Source organism: Osmerus eperlanus, chromosome 28, assembly GCF_963692335.1.
Source record: "Osmerus eperlanus chromosome 28, fOsmEpe2.1, whole genome shotgun sequence".
NCBI lineage: Eukaryota > Metazoa > Chordata > Actinopteri > Osmeriformes > Osmeridae > Osmerus > Osmerus eperlanus.
Window position 1 is genome coordinate 2,457,305 of NC_085045.1, and position 14,921 is coordinate 2,472,225.

A 14,921-nucleotide genomic window follows, 5' to 3' on the forward strand; every position below is an offset into this window, starting at 1 on the left:
TCAGTCTCTCTCTCTCCCCCTCTCTCCCCCTCTCTCCCTCTCTCTCCCTCTCTCTCCCTCTATCTCCCTCTATCTCTCTCTCCATATCTCTCCCTCCCTCTCTCTCTCTTTCTCTCTCTCCTGTTTGTCAACAGGCAGAGCTGCAGGAGTTCCAGCCTGGCATCAAAGGGCTTCACACTTCACAGGCCACAGGGATTAGAGGCCTTTCAGGCCCACAAAACCATCTCAGCCCCACAAAGGCTTCCGGTTATTAGAGCCCGCAGGCCCCGCGGAGGAAGAGCAGGGGGCAGATGAACGTTTGTCCTCCTCCGATTCCCGGCATCCTCTTTAAGAGTTATTTTTTCTCTCTTCTTCTTCTCTCTCTCCCTTCAATGTTTCCTCAGAGCAGAAGTTGATTAGGTATGACCAGGGAGGGAGACACACAGACGCACACACGGGCTGTTTGATGTGGAGGGAGCCCTCGACGCTCCGGGGACATGGCTGAGCAGGATCAGGGAGGGCAGGGAGGTGAGAGTAGAGGGGCTGTGTTGGGGTCGGTGTGGGCTGATTGGCTGGCTCAGGCTGCAGGGGATCACAGGGAGCTGCTGCAGAGTACAGATGGTGCTTACTGATAAACACTCTCTGAGGCGCCCTGCGCTGCCTCCAGTGAGGCGCCCGGCGCTGCCTCCTGTGAGGCGCCCGGCTCTGCTTCCAGTGAGGCGCCCTGCGCTGCCTCCAGTGAGGCGCCCGGCGCTGCCTCCAGTGAGGCGCACGGCGCTGCCTCCAGTGAGGCGCCCGGCGCTGCCTCCAGTGAGGCGCCCGGCGCTGCCTCCAGTGAGGCGCACGGCGCTGCCTCCAGTGAGGCGCCCGGCGCTGCCTCCAGTGAGGCGCACGGCGCTGCCTCCAGTGAGGCGCCCGGCGCTGCCTCCAGTGAGGCGCACGGCGCTGCCTCCAGTGAGGCGCCCGGCGCTGCCTCCATGTAGCTTCTGGAGTTCCTCACAGGGTAGGGCTTTTCTGCACACACACACACACACGCACACTCGCACACTCGCACACTCGCACACTCAGATGAAAATAATTTATACTTTATATATCCTGTGTATATATGTATATACACATACATATTCGCGCACACACACACACACAATTCCACGTATCAAAGTTCCAGCTGCGATAGTGTGGCGTTTCACTTGACATCACTGGAGCATGTTGTTATCCTCTCTCTCCCCCTCTCTCCCCCTCTCCTCCCCTCTCTCCCTCTCTCTCTCTCTCTCTCTCTCTCTCTCTCTCTCTCTCTCTCCCCCTCTCTCCCCCTCTCTCCCCCTCTCTCTTCCCCCCCTCCTCCCCCCTCTCTCCCCTCTCCCCCTCTCTCCCCCCTCTCTCTCTCCCCCTCTCTCTCTCTCTCCCCCTCTCTCTCCCCCTCTCTCTCCCCCTCTCTCTCCCCCTCTCTCTCCTCTCTCCCCTCTCTCCCCCTCTCTCTCCCCCTCTCTCCCCTCTCTCTCTCTCTCTCTCCCCCTCTCTCTCTCTCTCTCTCCCCCTCTCTCCCCCTCTCTCCCCCTCTCTCCCCCTCTCTCCCCCTCTCTCCCCCTCTCTCCCTCTCTCCCCCTCTCTCCCCCTCTCTCCCCCTCTCTCCCCTCTCTCCCCCCTCTCCCCCTCTCTCCCCTCTCTCTCCCCCTCTCTCCCCTCTCTCTCCCCCTCTCTCCCCCTCTCTTCTCTCTCTCTCTCTCTCTCTCTCTTGGGGCAGGGACAACAACAGGTGTCTATACAGGCGACAGCCTGCAATGCCTCCTGGGCTAAATGCTTCACACTCGCTTCGTTTCAACATGTGACAGCCTTGTAAGGATTAATTATTTCCCCCGGGGATGGTAGAGGAGTCAGTGCAGTTTTTTTTCATCTTCCTCAAAGCTTTTTTCTTTCTTTTCATTCCCCACATGCACACTTGAAACAGCCTCCCCCCAACAAACAAACCAGGAGAGCAGCACCCGAACCAAGCTGAGGCCGCCGAGTCAGGGAACAGCATCAAAACTGTCCCTCGCAGCGAAAGAAAGCCTCGCCGCTGAATAACGGCGAACGGAGGAGGGATGAAAGGCGGCCTGACCAACACACGCGGTGCCTTCCAGAGCTCCGAGAGATGGCAGGGAGGCAATTAATGGGCTGACCTTCGTTCTTAATCACCCACTCCCTGGCACACAATGCCCGTGTGTCAAAGCAGCACGTCTCTAAATGCCATCCCTCATTAGTGCGGCATTGCCTGGCTAGAGAGGCTAGCTGTGAGTGTGGGCATGGTAAACCAGCGGTCGCTAACCACTCACATAGGTGGCAGAGTGGAGGGGTGGGCGGCGGGGGTTAGGAGGAGGGGGAACGATCTAGCATGGCGGCTAACCAGAGCTAACCTGAACAACAGAGGGCCTTGTTACATTCTAGAACCTACCCCTCTCACAGCTCCCCTTCCCCGTTTGATTGACACGGAACTCTCCAAGCGCATCGTCCTTGGTGTACCCCGCGCTGTCATTGTGGCGGCGTGTGCGTGCGTGTGTGTGTGTGTGTGCAGCGTGAGTATGTATGTATGTAGGAGAGAGAGGAGAGATATTGGAGAAGGAGGGGTTGCTCCATTCTGAACACTCAATTAACAGTCCTTTAATTAGCCGGTGGTACGCGCTGAATTCTGATGAACTCATTTTCAGCATTTAAATGGGGGGGGGGGGGGGGGGGGATAGCGGCAGCAATAAAGCGGGAAGTGTCTGGATTAGACTGTAAAATAAAAAAAATCCATTAAATTCCGTGCACCTCATCCAAGCGAGGGGTCAAACTGTGCTGATCGCTTTGAGCTGAGGCGTATGGAGCTAGCATGAGAGCAGGGAGTTAGCCGAGCTGGAGGAGGGAGGGAGGGAGGGGGGAGGGTGAGGGGAGGGAGGGAGATACGGCAAGAGAGCAGAAAGAGAGAGGCGATATGGATTCGGAGGCTGGCGAGAGAGCGGCATTAGGAGCAGAGGAGCATGGGAATGTTTTGCATCCTAATTAGAGCTTTAAATGAATATGCAAAGGAAAGAGCTCAGGAGGGTGACTCAGAATGGCCTCTCCTCCTTCCATCATTGTTCTGAAGGCTGCAGAATTAGGAGACGGTTAGAGAGATCTCTGCCATGCTTATCAGAGGAAGCCAACATGTACAGTAACTCCAGCACGTTACAAAAAGAACCTGCAGCCTTCTGCCTCTCACTCCAGAGAGGCAGAAGAACCACAACCACAGCTGTGTGGCTATCATCCTTACAGTCCGTCTATCACCAGTAAAAAACACAACAGTAAAAACTAACAAACAAGAACGTTTCTGGTTAAAAAATAAAGCAATAAAGAAATAAAAACGTTGTGGTTACGAGTAAGCAAACTGCCGGTTGAACTGCAATTATGTTTTCACGCCACAGTGAACACGCAGCACACATTAACTTTCAGCCAAACAAACACGTCTCTGAGAGCAGAGGAGAAGAGAGGAGAGCTGAGCAGAGCAGAGCAGAGGTGAGGAGAGGAGAGGAGAGCAGAGGAGAGGAGAGGAGAGGAGAGGAGAGCAGAGCAGAGCAGAGGAGAGGAGAGCAGAGCAGAGCAGAACAGAGCAGAGCAGAACAGAGGAGAGCTGAGCTGAGCTGAGCAGAGGAGAGCTGAGGAGAGCAGAGCAGAGCAGAGCAGAGGAGAGCAGAGGAGAGCAGAGCAGAGCAGAGCAGAGGAGAGCAGAGCAGAGCAGAGCAGGAGAGGAGAGCAGAGCAGAGCAGAGCAGAGCAGAGGAGAGCAGAGCAGAACAGAGGAGAGCTGAGCTGAGCAGAGCAGAGGAGAGGAGAGCAGAGCAGAGGAGAGGAGAGCAGAGGAGAGGAGAGCAGAACAGAGCAGAGCAGAGGAGAGCAGAGCAGAACAGAGGAGAGGAGAGCAGAGCATCGGGAAGCAGATTCCAAGACTGAGGAAAAGAAAACAGAGAGGTCAGCGGCCCAGCAGCATCAGCCTGGCTCCCGTTGACCCTGCCCTCCCCAGACAATTAAATGTGCAAGAGCTGTCGGAACCGGAGTCCACAGGACAACAACATTAGCTTATTTCCCAGACCTCAATCCCCACCTTGAGCCCTTCAGAAACCACAGGGCATAAACCTCACAGCTTTCAGAGTAGGCAAGGCATGCTAATCTTCTGGCAGTTTTTTTTTTTTCCACCATCTTGCTGCATATTCAATCCAGCCCAATTCAATCCTCCACAGAGCGCCGCGTTGCCCTTTCCACCTCATTGTTATTTAGCTATTCAGGTTAATAATTAATGGCTAAAACGGCAACAGCAAATCCCTCGCGCCTGAATCACTCACTCTGGAAAAAGAAAAAAAAGTTTGACTTGTTTAATGTTTTGCCGTCCAGAATGGACAGATTCTAGGGCATCGTAGCCAGGAGGAACCCTTGACCCAGGTCTATTGTTCAGACGTGAGCAGATAGGATCAGGGTCCATGACACCCGCTTCCCCCCCCCTTCCCCCTCCCCTCTCTCCCTCTCCCCCCCCCTCCCCCCCCCCCTGCTCCCCTGCCGGACAAAAGCTGGGCTGTGAAAGGACGCACAGCTGGGGGGGGAGGGGGGGGGGGGGAGGGAGAAGAGGGGGGAAGCTAGAGGCGGCTTTGCGTCCTGAACAATACCTGGCTTGTGCTAATGGAGGTGTCATCTGGCACAGGGCTGATTAGTCAGCGATTACAGCCGGGCCTCGATTGCCGTGACAACTGCTGCAAACACAAAAGGCCCTGATAGAGCCAGCTGTTTGCTCCTCTGCAATTAACCCTGCATCCCACTCCTCTCTGCCGGGGAGCCTCCTCTAATTGACTATTGGGCACACAAAGCAGAGAGTGAAGGCCAGACCCCCCGGACAGCGCCCCCCCTCCCTCCTCCTGGTCTCGGAAGAGGTAGAAGTGATAATAATAGAGGTGTCCTGCCGACTAGACTGCCAGTCAATCAAAGCCCCCCCCCCCCTGAGAGGAAGAGAGAGAGGGGGGGAGAGAGAGGAGAGAGAGAGAGGAGAGAGAGAGAAGACAGGAGAGAGAGGAACACATGCGAGGCAGTGATCAACAAGGCAGAGAAGTATGCTGGCAGGGGGCAGACATGTTGAATGTGCCCTCAGCCAGAGAACTAATCAATTCAAGTGCACGTGAGGGGGACTGAGAACCCTGCTGGTCTGCCTGCATCAGGAAGAGAAACAGTCATCTCGGTGCACCTCAAGGTTGATTTTCCTGGAGACGGAAACAGATTGGATGCAATCGAGACAGTTGGCAGGTTTGCTCTGCTATCTATAATTACAAAGATAAGCATCAAACCTCATTATGCTTTCTTGAAAGGATATCTGTAATCACTATGTCATCATCATTGTCATCAGCCTCAAAGAAATCCCCTCCTAATATGAAGTTCTAAGTATATCTACTGTACCATATCCAGTAACACAGCGTTTTACTGGCACTGTTTGAGAAACTCTGCAATCTGAAAACCACTCTGACCCACCACAAATATTCCTGACCTGGTGCTCGGTCAAAAACGGATTTAGTCATTAAAATGGAGGGGAGAAACCTTGTACATGAATCCCAAATGCAATCTTTTATTTCATTACAGACAATTTCGGCTAAGATTCAATCAATTCATTTCCTGGACAACAGATGGAAGAGAAGCTAAAACCAGAGCATGATTTAGACTTCCTCTCCTCACGCTCCTCACACACACACTCCTGGCATTAAAAACTGCACCCCACCTGCAGAAGAAGCAACAGATTGTGTGTGTGTGGAGTGTGTGTGTGTGTGTAGCTTGTGTGGGTGTGTGGAGCTTGTGTGTGTGTGGAGTGTGTGTGTTTGGGATACAGATACAGGGGCTTAGACTGAGATGCACTGTCAGAGATAACCTTTAAGATGCAGGCAGGCAGACAAGATTGGTTATATCCCAACACTGAACATGTGCCTGTGTCCAGGACTTATTCCTGTGTAGATGACAGGCTTACATCACAAGACATTTCTGCACATTTAATCCACATTTCCATCTAATTGAAACACGGGCCACATGTTTAATATCATATAATGTTGTGTATATTTTCAAGTTAGCATTTAATCTGTAAGCACAGATGTTCCTGAATCCACCATAAAAACTAATGAGCTAGTTTGATGTTGCAACCTCGTGCTCGCTCCTGCCCAACCTGCATTTTATGAGCTTCAGGGGAAATTACAGTAGATTGATGGATCTTAACGGACTCCTCTCTAATAGGGCCCGACTCAAACATATAACTAACACACAGACAGACAGGCGCACGTGCACACGCACAGCTTTCCTGCTCAAGACATATGATCCGAACCAACGCTGCCTCTGTTCCTCGCTTCTTCTTCAGGGCAGCTTCCATTTAGAGCTGTGCTCTTCCTTTTATCCCTCCCCCCCCTCTTAACCTCCCTGTTCTTACCCATCTTCGTCTCACCCTCTCTCCCTCCCTCCCTCTCTCCCCCCTCGTGGTCTGCTCTCTCTCTCTCTGCCTCTCTGAGTAAGTGAGTTTCATTGAGGGCGTTCGCCGGGGCGAAATCACCTCAGGGCGAACACTTTATTATCTGTAGTCAAAGCGTCACCACAAATACCATTCTACACGGGCAAGTGTCACTATCCATTTGTTGGGCCTCCGCCTGGGTTAGGCGGGCCGGGCCCAGAGCGCTGTCTCGGACGTGGTGGGTGGAGGGTGGAGGCGGCAGCGCGGGAAAGCACACGTCTTAACCCCCGCACTCCTGCTCCATCAGCAGCGGCCACACCAGCCCTGCTGTGCACCAGCATTATCATCCTCCCTGTCCTCCTCATCTGGACCGGCGGTGTCGGCGCAGGAGAGGCGCTAATGTAAGACGCCTCCTCTAATTGCTTCTGGTCGGGAGAGACCAGATTTATACGGTTTCTATGGCTTTGGGGCTAGGAGGCTAGGGGGGTTTGATGCTAGGGGTTAAGAGGCTAGGAGATCAGGGGTTAGGAGGTTAGGAGGCTAGGAGATCACGGGTTAGGAGGTTAGGAGGCTAGGAGATCACGGGTTAGGAGGTTAGGAGGCTAGGAGATCAGGGGTTAGGAGGTTAGGAGGCTAGGAGGCTAGGTCCTCTGCAGGCGGCCTGCATTCCTCCCCTCAGAGGCGGTTCTCTCTCTCTCTCTCTCTCTCTCGCCAAACAAACACAGAATCTGGGGCGACATGTTTATCCCACACTTCATGCGACGGCCCCGACAAACAAAACAGACAAACAATAAAAACAGCACACGCTTCGCGTTGGTTCCCATGGCAAAGCACAGAGAGGCTCCTCCAATCAGAGAGGAGGATGGTGCCAGAAGACGGACTGTGGGCAGAGCCCGCGGTCACAACCTCATTTCAAGCCCAGCTCCAGCAGGCTCCTTCCATTTGTAATAATTCATACCGCCAGACGGGCAACATAATAGATTAGAAGGAGATAAAATGGATGATATTCATCACTGGGCTGATTTTTTCGTGAAATCAGATCTACCCCTGGGCTCTGGTTGTGGTACAGTGCACTGTGTGTGTACGTGTGTGCGTGTGCGTGGGAGCTCCACTACCCATCTCTGGGCCCAGCCGCAGGCCTCCCCAGGCCCCCCTCATTGTGTGCACAGCATGGTCTAGAAAGCAGAGCTTTATCAGCAAATACCCCGAGTCAGCACAAGCTGTGGGGGCGGTTATGCGTTGCGACTGGCACACCACCGATATTGTCAGGTGCGATTAGGCTCGTGCTCATGAGCCTGTGAACTCATTCCTGTGGCATCAAAGTCACCCCCACCCCTGCTCTCTCTCTCCCTGCCTTTCTTTTCCCTTCTCCCCCTTCTCCTCTCTAAAGTCTAAACACTCCCCCTCCACACACACACACACACACACACACCAGACAACATAATATGCCCTCATTGCCCCTCGTGAGACGACGCGCTCCGCTGCACAGAGATCCACACCAAACACACATCATCAGACCAGACTGATATCATTTCCAAACAAGCCAGTCTTGGGATGCTAATTGCCCCATGGCTCGGCCCCGGGGGGGCATCCACAGGTCAGAGCAGTCCAGCTGCCCAGGAGCTCAGTCTCAACACACATCTCCAGATGACAGCGCCGATAGACAGGAACAAAGACCAGGCTCAGACGTCGGATGAGAGAGAGAGAGAGAGAGAGAGAGAGAGAGAGAGAGAGAGAGAGAGAGAGAGAGAGAGAGAGAGAGAGAGAGAGAGAGAGAGAGAGAGAGAGAGAGAGAGAGAGAGAGAGGGAGATGAAGAAGGAGAGGAGGGAGAGAGAGAGAGAGGGAGATGAAGAGGGAGAGGGAGGGAGAGAGAAAGGGAGAGAGGGAGAGAGAGCATGCTACGCAGTTCTGCCGCTACGAGTGAGCGAAAATGCTGTGAGAGAGCGATAGAGAGATAGATAGAGAGAGAAGGGGAGAGAGGGAAAGAGTGAGAGTGTGTGTGTGTGTGAGAGAGAGAGAGAGAGAGAGAGAAAGAGAGAGAGAGAGAGAGAGAGAGAGAGAGAGAGAGAGAGAGAGAGAGAGAGAGAGAGAGAGAGAGAGAGAGAGATAGAAAGAGGGAGAAAGAGAGGGAGAAAATATCAGAGTATGCCTACTGCACAAAATACACACACAGGGTTTGAGTAAGGGGACCTGAGGAGGAGAGATTGTAGAAGCACACAGGGAGGCAGAGATAAGAGCAGGAAGCAGAGCGCAGCAGAGGGAGAGAGAGCGAGGAGGGGAGGGGGGGGAGAGCAGGGGGAGGAGGAGGAGGGGGCCGGGGGCACCTGGGTAGGCCTGTCAGGCTGGAGGAAGCGCTGGTGCGCGGGCCTGCAGGTAAATGGAAGAAGAAAGGCGCCCGCAGGCAGCCTGAGGCAAGCCTGGGCCCTTCTGTTCTATCATTTAGGAGACAAGTCCTCCACTGATTCCCAATTAATATTTAACACTGCACAGACAACAAGCCCCCATGCTGCACTACACACACTGACAAGGAGAGACAGAGGAGAAGGGGGGAGAGGAGAAGTGGGGAGAGGAGAGGAGAAGAGAGGAGGGGAGGGGAGGGGAGGAGAGGAGAGAGAAGAGAGAGAGGAGAAGAGGAGAGGAGAGGAGAGGGAGAGGAGAGGGGAGAAGAGGGAGAAGAGGGGGAGTGTAGAGGTCAGGAGTATAGAGGAAAGGAGGAGGAGAATTATTCATGAAGCCCTATCTAATTCATTATTTGATTGATTAATTTACTATCCTTTTTCTGCTAATTGCTTACTCTCAATATTAATCGATATAAAAATTATGATCTACACTGTATTCCAGTGTGTTTTCACACTGTGAAATAATATCTCAAGTCTCCGTGTTGTGTGAAGTGGCTATGGTGGCTCTAGGAAGACTGACAGCTAGGGTCACCAGTTCCTCACAGTCCATTCCTCATGCCAGCCACACATCTGACACATGACAATGCTCCATCTCTGACACTGTAGATTGCAATTCACCCACACACATACACACACACACATAATGAAGATGGACCTTGTTAGCTGAGCCAACCACACTAATTGAAGTTAAAGGTCCTGGTGGACTGATGATGTGAACATGTTGCTGTGTCCAACCAGCCCCTCTCACACACAACCATTTTACGTTTGGGCCTGCAAAAAAAAAGGTTTTTGGGGCGAAGATGAGGAAAAGGCCATATAGTAAAAATGCGTCAGGAAACGTACTGCTATAAACTGCCTGTGAGGTAAAATGTTATATCAAAGTGCCTCATAATCCTAGCCTTGCTCATCGTGTCACTGTGATTAAGAGTCGTGCCAGTGACACAGACAGCTCTGCCAACACCAGCTACGCCCCCGGAGCCCCCCTTCCCCTCCCCCCCTCCCTCGCCCCCCTCGCGCCTGCCTGCTGAGTGCTCAAGCTCAGGGATGGCACAGCCAGCGTGTCATTTCCTGTGGGACAGCGGGGGCCGTGGACACTCCATGCCCCCCCCCCGCCGCTCTCTGGCAGGCTGGCGGAGAGAGGGGAGCGGGGGGTGTTACCGCCCCGCTCCTCGAACGCCCAAACGGCAGCTTGGAGGTCTTGGAAGCGGGAGCCGGTCTCTCCACCAAGTCCCGCCGAGGCTCCGCTCTCCTCGCCGAGTCCAAACAATACCCCTCCACACCTCATCCCTCTGACAGACGGTCGAGGGCAGAGGGGAAAGCAGGCCGCGCCGGGACGCCGCCCGCCGGAAATCATCCTCCGCGTGCCAGTGCTGAGACAGAGGCCTGGCATGGCGGGCGCGCTGGCGGGCGCGTTGCTAAAACACTGCTAACACGCTGCTAACACAGTGCTGCCAACACAGGGCTGCTAACTCACTGATAGCACATTGCTAATACGTTGCTGCTAGCACACAGCTAACACAACGGTAGCACACTGCTAACAGGCTGCTGCTAACACATTGCTAACACGCTACTCCTAGCACATTGCTAACACATAGGTAGCACATAGCTAACACACTGCTTCTAGCGCACTGCTAACACACCGCTGGCACCTTGCGAACGCCAAGAATCTAAAAGCTAGGTAGCGGTGGAGCTTTAGACTAGTGAAAAACGTCAAATTCGTTTTTTTTTTTCGATGTCTCTGGAGCTGCTGAATATCAATGGAGGTGTGATTACGGATGAGGGTGGCTGTGTGAGTGTGCGCCTGCCAAAGGTGCAGGGCACGGACAGTCGTCAATCACCCCTCCACTGGGGGGAGAAGAAACCCTCTCCCTGACCTCTCCATCTCCCCATCACAATGTGGAATAATGACACCGGCCATGTGCACTCTGAGGAATTCCAAACGGGAGATGGAAAATAGGCAGTTCAATCAGTGGGAAAAGGTCAAGTGCATGCAGATTCTCTGTGGTTCCACTGCTCTCTCGTTCTCTCCCTCTCTCTTCCCTCCCTCCCTCCCTCCCTCCCCTCCCTCCCTCCCTCAATCTCTCTTCCCTCCCTCCCTCTCTCTTCCCTCCCTCCCCTCCCTCCCTCCCTCGCTCTCCCCTCCCTCCCCCTCTCCTCCTCACAGTTCCACTCCATTCCTCCCTCTCCCTCTGGGGCTCAGAGGCAATCAGGGAAAAGGTTGTTATTTCTGCTGCTACTTGTGACCACATTTAAATATCTTCGATGAGGAAACGACCCCTTTCGCTCTCCCTCCGTATAACAACCGTCGGAGAACAGTGCTGCAATTTGATACGGGAGGCTAATTCCGTTGTCGTATCTTGCCGTGGCTTAGAGACACCAGGGTTGGGGCAGTGGCTGGAGGTCATTACCAGGACATGACAGTGGAGCTGAGAATGAGAAGCAGAAAGAGCCTCAGAAGAGAGACTAATGGGCCCAACAGGACTACCCACTAAGACACAGGGATCTTAGAACTACAATTGCCAGATGGCCTGTGTGTGCCTGTGTCCTGAGGCCTGCCCTGTCTCTGTTAGTCCGACGGGCAGGAGTCCTGTGCTCTGACACGGGGTCCAAACCCCCAGGCCGCTCTTCTCCTGCTCCCTCATTGGCTCCCGAGGCCCTGCCGGGTGATGTCACGGTGCCGTATGGACAAGGAATGTGAGCCAGGGCTTGCTGAGGCTGCAAGGGGGGTGGGGGGGGACGGAGGGACAGATTGAGCCTAAGGTCTGATCCAATCACAGGCCAGATGTAGGAGCAGCTCCGGGGACAGGCGGAGGTAAGCAGGAGCGAGCCATGTCACATGACCATGAGCAACACGGACCGCCACAAGCAGCCCTCCTCACGACCCCTCCTCTTACCAACATCCAGGGGTATTAAACGTACATCGAAAGGTATTAAATGCAGCGAAGGCCATTTAATCAAAGCATCTCGGAACCAATGTAACCGTCTGGTTCGCTCTCTCAGCCAGAGAGAGGAAAGCTGGGCTGACATGCTGCTCAGTAATTGGTGTCTGGGAGCGCGAGGAGCCGTACAGCAGCTCTGTGTCCCCGATCCCCTGAGGTCCAGGCCCCCCCTGTCTGGCTCTCTCAGTGTCGCGGGGAGCCCCGGCCCTGTCCACACCTCCCCGTCGCCCCTCACCCCAGCCCCGAGAGCAGAGAGCCCGGGCAGAGGGAGTCAGGCCTGGGTGACTGGGGTCGGCAGCCTCCATCCCTCTCCCCCCCTCCAGGGCCCTCCTCTCTCTCATCTGCCTGGCCTGAGTGCCCTTTCTCTGGGGCATGACGTGATGAGAGACCCGGGCTCCGCCGCCGTCTCCTTTCCGCCTTTCATGTCTCCATCTAGGGCAACGGCAGACAGACGTGCAGGGTGGGTGCGGGTGAGGGGGGGGCGGGCTACAAATGTCACCCATAAGGGGGGATTTAATTAAAAATGACAGGGGCTGGCGCTGGAGAGCCCAGCCACATACGCAGAGAATTTGGGCATGCTGAAAGCAAGTGCCTATGATTTATAATTCAAGTAATGCTCTCTGCTCTCCTTTTAATTCCACGGCGGGGAAAAAAATATATATATATCAAAAGGCCGCCCCTATGAAGCTAATCCAATATGATATTTTTAAGGGCAGGCGGTCAATGGCTTTCTGAAAATCCAGTGTCCCTCTTTCCATCTCCACCACAGTTCTCTCCTCCTATCTTTTCTCTCCTGTGGCCTACTCCCCTCTCTATCTCTCACTCACCCCCCATCTCCCCATCCTCGCCCTCTCTTTCTCTCTCTCTCTCTGCCCAGACACGGAGAGGACTGTGATAATGGAAACATCCCCCTCACCGCCTCCCGACTCTCCCGCTAAGCTCTCGGCGCTCGGGGGAAATTGATTGTCTGGCGAGCCGATCTGAACGCTTCCAGCTGATGGTAGAGCCAGTTAAGTCCTTTTTTATTGAGGGTATGAGGGATTTTTAATGGGAGTCGCATCAATGAACTGTGCAGCCGCTATGCATCTGCATGCAGGGGCTTTTTCTAATACCCTGCTGGCCCCCTCCTCACCCTCTCACCCCCTGCCTGACACACCCCACCTCTTACCCAGAATCCCCCACTGCTTTTGTGTAAAGGACAGCACATGCAAATATCAGAGCTCACCTCTCCCAGTGCCGGCAGGTGATCTATCCCACATCCTCTGTCTCCGGGAGGGGTGGAGCCTGCCAGGCGACCCCCCATTGAGAGGCCAGGTCACCTTACGCTGTGCCCCCCGCCCCCTCCCCCCCCCTCCCATCGACCCAAACTGGGCCACGGGTGATCGATCACAGGGGGGGAGCCGAGCGCACCCACTTTCCCCCAGCCAAAGCCGACATCTGCCTTTCCGCACCTCTTTGGGGTAGGGCCGAACAAACCCTTCATTGAGGCCTGGGCCCTTACAATGATGAAATCCAACCCTCGCACCTCCACAGAAACTGAATGGAGACTATTATGCTCAAACACACTCATTATGGACCTCAATACAGCCGCTGTGGTAATCTTTCAATCAAAGGGTTTAAACAGGTGGACAGAGAGAGAGAGAGAGAGAGAGAAAGAAAGAGAGAGAGAGAGAGAGACAGAGAGAGAGAGAGAGAGAGAGAGAGAGACACAGAGAGAGAGAGACACAGAGAGAGAGGAGAGAGAGAGAGACACAGAGAGAGAGAGACACAGAGAGAGAGAGACACAGAGAGAGAGAGACGACAGAGAGAGAGAGAGAGAGAGAGAGAGAGAGAGAGAGAGAGAGAGAGAGAGAGAGAGAGAGAGAGAGAGAGAGAGAGAGGCATGGAGAAACTGTTCTTTTTCTCTATTGATTCCAGTCCTGGCTCCCTCTGGCTGCTCCTCAATAGCAGGCCCTGAGAGGAAGTGGGCTAATCCTGTCGAAATTGGAAGGAGGGAATCGATGAAGACGCCTCCTTATTTTACTCCTTCATTCCTCCCCCCTCCGTCTCAATTTTTTTTCCTTCCCTCTCTCTCTTTCTCTCCCTATTTTAGAGCAAATTAAAATATTCCTCATGCTAATAAACACCCACACAGCACCCCCCCCCCCCACACACACACTAAGCTACACCAGTAACCTTGTCCTCCCTCTGCCTCTTCCTCCATGCATAGTTAGGCCCAACAGAAGGTTCTCTGGGAACACGGAGGTAATTGACCTGTGAGTTGCACTGGGCAGCCGCTCTCATGGTCAGCTGTGTTTCACTTCCTCCTCCAAAACCAATCAGGGCTCTTTAAAACCTTTTCAGTCGGTCGCCGGGCAGAGAGCTGATACAATGTTCCCCAGATGAAGAAGAGCAGGCCTTAAACCCCTCTAACCTGAGGTAAAAACTGCTACGTTAGTGTGCCACTTCTCTCCAGCCGCCTTTCCTAGTCTAATCGGCCTGTGGTTCAGGACTGCCATGTAAACAAAAGGCTCTAAAGACTACCGGAACCTTCTATTAGCAGAACAGAACCTCTCTGGCCCCGAGCACAGTACCGCCTCGCTCTGTTTGAGGCTAATCCCGCGGCTTCACGGAACCTTACCTCACAGGAGTCTATCTAACGACTGCGTTCTAATCCCTGACTGGTCACAACTAGTCCAGCCAGATTCTAAAAGAACACTGTCAAGCCGTCCTCCTTATCCCCTTCACAGTCTCTGACGGGGGCTGGTGAGGGGACGGGAGCTAGCGTCCAGGGAGCAAACAGAGCAGCTGTCCTAGTTTATGGTCGTGGGGGAGAGCCAGGGACCAGACACTGTAAATGTTTACAGACCCTCAGGGTCACTCTGGGCCAGCGAGGCACGTTAAACACTGGCTGCCCCCGGCCCCCGTTGCCACGACTGCAGAATCAGCACAGCTAAACAGCTCCCCTGCTTTACAATGAGCAGCGAAACAAAACTTCAATCCCGGGTCTAAAGTCTGACGTGAACAAAAACAAGGAAGAATGCCTCGGTATGGCTCGGGGGGGGGGGAGGGGGGGGAACGGAGGGGACAAACAACTGCCGGTGGCAAAAAAACAAAAGTTAATTTGTCTTTCACTCATTCCCAGTCTGTGGGTAAAGCAGCCATGCC

General features: G+C 54.0%; 1 protein-coding gene across 1 annotated transcript in view; it reads right to left on the minus strand.

The window, feature by feature from the left end:
* fam222aa (family with sequence similarity 222 member Aa) overlaps positions 1-14,921 on the minus strand; it is a 42,525-nt gene that overhangs the window by 4,051 nt on the left and 23,553 nt on the right. The gene's annotated exons all lie outside the window — the stretch shown is intronic.